Source organism: Triticum dicoccoides, chromosome 4B (genome assembly GCF_002162155.2).
Source record: "Triticum dicoccoides isolate Atlit2015 ecotype Zavitan chromosome 4B, WEW_v2.0, whole genome shotgun sequence".
NCBI lineage: Eukaryota > Viridiplantae > Streptophyta > Magnoliopsida > Poales > Poaceae > Triticum > Triticum dicoccoides.
Window position 1 is genome coordinate 489,749,191 of NC_041387.1, and position 6,000 is coordinate 489,755,190.

A 6,000-nucleotide genomic window follows, 5' to 3' on the forward strand; every position below is an offset into this window, starting at 1 on the left:
TACACAGTCGAGAAGTCATTGTGCTAAGGCCCCACATGCCGAGGCGTTGAATAGAATGTAGATGCTAGTTTACGGAAGCAAGTATCGATAATACGTTTGTATCTCCATACTTATAATTCTTCTTTTATAAAAAACCGAGTTGGTGATGATGGTACGTGTGCTATCTTGCAATATAGACCGTCCGATCTATATCTGACAGATGGAAATTAAACTAAAAGATACCCGCACCCCTCTCCACATTTGCAGACAAGGCCTTCCCTCGTTCATCCTTATCTCCAACAAACCTCATTGTTGAGCAATTAAGAAAGGAAGCCTCTGGGACAAATTGGCCTGGTGGCCGCTGCCGGTGTCGTCAATCCCCATGCCTCCGCTCAGTCCAACCACAAACCACCACCACACCCCACTCCTCTTCACCTTATCTCATATTTCTCGAGATATCATTAGTTTTTACACATGGGATTACTCCCGCAAGGGTCAATCACAACAAGTGTTTTTATAAAAAAATGCATCTTGATGTTCCGTGCAATGCATGGATCTTGCTAGTACTCCTACACAAGACTAAGTTGGTGATGTTGGTGTGTCCGCCATCCGTCGTTTCTGACCATTAGATCTACATCTAACGATTGTGAGGTAAGTTGTTGCCTTTTCTCACCAACATCCCAGTTGTCTACCAATTTGCAGAAAAACCCATAATTAGTATCTTAAAACCAACCACATCCCTCCCTGGCCTCACCAAAACAGCCCAAGGAATATATTATAATTGAAACATAATATATCTCTAGTGACATATGTATATCAAAATTAGGGTGTTTTGTACCAAGTTTGTGAATAAGTATTATTCTAATTATGATTCGTTGCAATGGACATGAACATTGCTAGTATTTCCAACCATGCATTTTTTTCCTAGTATTCCATAGTTTCAAGTTTTCCATCAAGATATTAGTCACTCATGGTTGATATTTACTTTCAATCATGTACACATATGTACTATGTAACTAGCCTTGCTTATTGGCTTCCAAAGCTTAACTTTCACTCCTACTTACAATATGTAGAGTATTTAACAAAAAACTACCACTTTCAACCAGCCCTAGGAAGAATCTATTGTACAAAAAATAGCAAAAACATACCCAAAATTTCTTAATCCACGCCAAACACTACTACCTAGTAATCCTACCGATTAGGTTTGTTGAAACCCATTTATGACTGGGTTGGCCCACACGTCCGTGCTGACGAGGCAGCTTAAACCAACACATTTTGTTTGTCCGTTGACACGAGGGACCCACATCTAACCTTCTCTCCTATTATTCCCCCTCAAATCATTATTTTTCCTGAAGATTACTTCAAACAGTACCGATGCGTGTTCATCGGTGGCGGCGGTGATGAGCGAGTTGGCCGCCGCTCCGCCGGACGGGCCGGACGTCGTGCTGGCCTCCGCACGGATTGGCTGGCTGCCCAGCGTGACTCACGAGCGAGCAAGCCGCCGCGCTGGCCTTCGCTCGAGCCAAATGGCCGGCCTGAGCGCGGCGCACGCGAGCAAGCCGCCGCGCTGCCGTGCCAATCTAGCTAGCAAGCCTTGCGGACAAGCAGCTGGATGGCGCTATCTTGGCTAGCTAGCGGCCGCGAGCGCCGGACGGAGCTGGCATCCGGGCTGCCGCAACATGGGCTCCGCACCGCCGGCGGTTTTGACCTCGCCTTCTGCCGACGGCGGTAGCTGCGTCCCATGGCCGAGGATGACTAGGTGGACGGGACGGAGGTAGGAGGTCACTCGAGGATTTTGGTTAGTAAGAGCATGTACAATGGTTGATAAGGTAGTCTTATCTTAAGTCTGCCACGTATGCAAGTGGTAGTAGTTTCTTGGCATTTTAGTGGTTTCTTGCATCATTAGGGGTTTCTTGTTAGGAACAATGTACGTACTATGGCCCCTCCCAATGCTCCACCTTGTACAGGTGCTAAGGCTACCATGTGGGCAAAAAATCTGATGTGGCAAGGTAATTAAGAGGAGAGAGATGAGTGTGGTGACCCCAGGAAGAAACAATGCCAAGCGCGAGAACCTAGGCAAAACACTTAAATTCGAAGGATCCCGCCAACGCATGAAGAACTTTAGTTGCAAAATCATTAAATGAAGGATGCTTAGCACCAACAAGTTAAACACCTATGCATTGGGGGCTTTAGTTGCTAAAGTTTTTAATGTGCTTAGCACCTCATATAAACACCAATGCATTGGAACTAGCCTACTAGCGACAAAAGGCGATTCTAGGTTGCGTTGTACTCTAACGAGTACTACTAGTGGTCGCGGGAGTGTATACGTCGTTTTGTGGGTTCGATCCCGGCCGAATCCATGGCGGCCTTTTTAAAAAAAATAGTACTACTACACTTTGCTGCGAGCCAATATTTTACACGTGTAGTTTGAGTTTTGAAGTCAAACGGACATGTGGCCCCACAATCTGAGTGCACTGGACAACCTAGCCACGTGAACGGGTTTTCCTTCCCAGCATCCCATGGCTCACGTGCTCGCCCTAGCCGCACCTCACTTGCAGCTTCCTCATCAGCTAGTAGCATATTTAAACTAGCGCCTCCCAATTAAGCCCGAGGAGCTGGAAAAGCCTGGCGGGGCATTGGGAACTGTGCAATATGGCTCTGTATGTAAAGTGTTGTACTACTACTACCTCCGTCCTAGTTTACAAGTCCCCTTTGTAGTTTGTGTCAAATTTTGACTAAGGATTTAACTAATAAAATGTTAATGCATGTCAAAAAAATTATCTCATTGGATTCGTATTTGAACATAGTTTTCAAAAATATAATGTTTGGTAACATGCGTAAACATTTTGTTAGTTTAATTTATGGTCAAAATTTGACACGAAATAGAATGAGGACCAATAAACCCGGACGGAGGTAGTACTCTGTAGCTTGTGGCGTTGCACGCATGGACTTCACTCCATTATCGGCTCTACTATAAAAGAAATTCCTCTTGACGTGTTTTTTTGGAAATGGAGGCAAAATCTTTGCTTCATCTCATTCATAAGAAGGAACTACTAACAAAGTTCGATGAGATCCATTACACCTCCACAAATGGAAGCGAAAATCCTAGTCTCGCTGTATCAAATAACTCAAATGTTCTGCCCCCGCAGACCGCAGTAACCGTCGCTGATAAACAGGCTGCTAGTGTGTGCGTGAGAGGAGCGGCTGAGTAGGCCATCTACTCTTAGGTGAGAGGAGCGGCTGAATATAGCACCGAGAGTACCCACTAGGCCACTACGCAGGTGTACTTCCCCTGCATTGATAGTACAGTGATGGTTCTAGAGAACAGTAGTACCCTCCACTTCCAACTGTAGCTCCTTGGCCCTGAGATTCAAGAGTTCAAAACTGGTGCACTATACTAGACTAGACTAGAAGTACAGTACATCGCACTACTGATACGTCTCCAATGTATCTATAATTTTTGATTGCTCCATGCTACTTTATCTACTGTTTTGGACTATATTGGGTTTTATTTTCCACTTTTATATTATTTTTGGGACTAACCTATTAAACGGAGGCCCAGCCCAGAGTTGCTGTGTTTTTGCCTATTTCAGTGTTTCGAAGAAACGGAATATCAAACGGAGTCCAAACGGAATGAAACCTTCGGGAACGTGATTTTCTCACCGAACGTGATCCAGGAGACTTGGACCCTGCTCCAAGGAACAAAAGAGGCAGTCACGGGGGTGGGGGGCGCCCCCCCTAGGGCGCGCCCCCTACCTCGTGGGCCCCCTGTTGCTCCACCGACATACTCCTTCCTCCTATATATACCTACGTATCCCCAAACGATCAGAACAGGAGCCAAAAACCTAATTCCACCGCCGCAACCTTCTGTATCCATGAGATCCCATCTTGGGGCCTGTTCCAGAGCTCCGTCGGACGGGGCATCTATCACGGAGGGCTTCTACATCAACACCATAGCCCCTCCGATGAAGTGTGAGTAGTTTACTTTAGACTTTCGGGTCCATAGCTAGTAGCTAGACGACTTCTTCTCTCTTTTTGGATCTCAATACAATGTTCTCCCCCTCTCTCGTGGAGATCTATTCGATGTAATCTTCTATTTGTGGTGTGTTTGTTGAGACTGATGAATTGTGGGTTTATGATCTAGCTTATCTATGAATAATATTTGAATCTTCTCCGAATTCTTTTATGTATGATTGAGTTATCTTTGCAAGTCTCTTTGAATTATCCTTTTGGTTTGGCCAACTAGATTGGTACTTCTTGCAATGGGAGAAGTGCTTAGCTTTGGGTTCAATCTTGCAGTGTCCTTTCCTAGTGACAGAAGGGGCAGCAAGGCACGTATTGTATTGTTGCCATCGAGGATAACAAGATGGGCTTTTTATCATATTGCATGAATTTATCCCTCTACATCATGTCATCTTGCTTAAGGCATTACTCTGTTTTTAACTTAATACTCTAGATGCATGTTGGATAGCGGTCGATGAGTGGAGTAATAGTAGTAGATGCAGAATCGTTTCGATCTACTTGTCTTGGACGTGATGCCTATATACATGATCATACCTAGATATACTCATAACTATGCTCAATTCTATCAATTGCTCAACAGTAATTTGTTCACCCACCGCAGAATATCTATGCTCTTGAGAGAAGCCACTAGTGAAACCTATGGCCCCCGGGTCTATTCTCATCATATTAATCTCTACTACTTTATTACTTGCTTTGTTTTTACTTGGCCTTTTACTTTTCACTTTGCATATTTATACCAAAAATAACAAAAAATATTATTTATCATCTCTATCAGATCTCACTCTCGTAAGTGACCGTGAAGGGATTGACTACCCCTAATCGTGTTGGTTGTGAGTAGCTATCATTTTGTGTAGGTACGAGGGACTTGTGCGTGGTCTCCTACTGGATTGATACCTTGGTTCTCAAAAATTGAGGGAAATACTTACGCTACTTTGCGGCATCATCCTCTCCTCTTCCGGGAAATCCAACGCAGTGCTCAAGAGGTAGCAAGAAGAATTTCTGGCGCCGTTGCCGGGGAGGCTCACGCAAGAGCAAGTCAACCATACCAAGTACCCATCACAATCCCTATCTCTCGCATTACATTATTTGCCATTTGCCTCTCGTTTTCCTCTCCCCCACTTCACCCTTGCCGTTTTATTCGCCCTCTCTTTTCCAATATCCTCCTCCTTTTCCCGTTGCCTTTTTGTTTGCTCGTGTGTTAGTTTGCTTGTTTGTCGTTATGTCTGAAATTGGGGAAATTATTGCCGACATGGGCGATAATAATATCATGGAAAATTCTGAAGCTCCTGCTGAAGAATCCCCTACCTATCATACAAAAAGATGTCGAATCGATAGTGGTAATATTATTGAAAAGGAGTTATTCAAGATTTCTTTACTTGTGCTGGTGCTTTGCCCTCTATGGGCAGTCCTATTCTTCATAGGACCAGTAGTCTTGCTGACACCATTGCCATGCTTATCGTTGAACTTGAAAGGCAATTTATGCATATGCACCCCTCTATACAAAGGATTTTCCTAGAATTTTCTAATATCGAACACTCCTCTGTTAAGCGTGCTGCTACTATCTTTTTGGCTCATGAAATCAGATTTATAATAAAAGAGGTCAAAGAAATCTTTGCGCATTATAGGGTGGACGCCGGTCGTCCTCCCATAGAATCTATCCTCTTTGATCAAGAAGAAATTATGCGTTTTCAATCTCTTGACTATGTTGCTTTCAATGAAAACCTTAGAAAAAGGGTGCCAACCAACATTTTAATTGATAGAATCTCTGAACTTAATAACGATTTGTCTATTCGAAATAATGAGTTAGGATACTCTCTTGAGTGTAGACTCACAAGGTTCTGTCAAAAGAACGCTTATAATGATGAATTGGTTGTGCATTATGAAGGGCCGAAAGAGGAACCTATACCTCCTAAAATTGATCTTGGGGATTTTTTCTCTATTAAATTTAGCCCTTTTGATTACTTTTGCTTACCTCAAATAAAACTTGCTGCCGAACGT

The 6,000-nt window shown here is 43.7% G+C and overlaps 1 pseudogene; it reads left to right on the forward strand.

The window, feature by feature from the left end:
• The window catches only part of LOC119292755, a 48,349-nt pseudogene extending 42,926 nt beyond the window's left edge, over nt 1–5,423 (forward strand).
• The last annotated feature ends 577 nt before the right edge of the window (nt 5,424–6,000 follow it).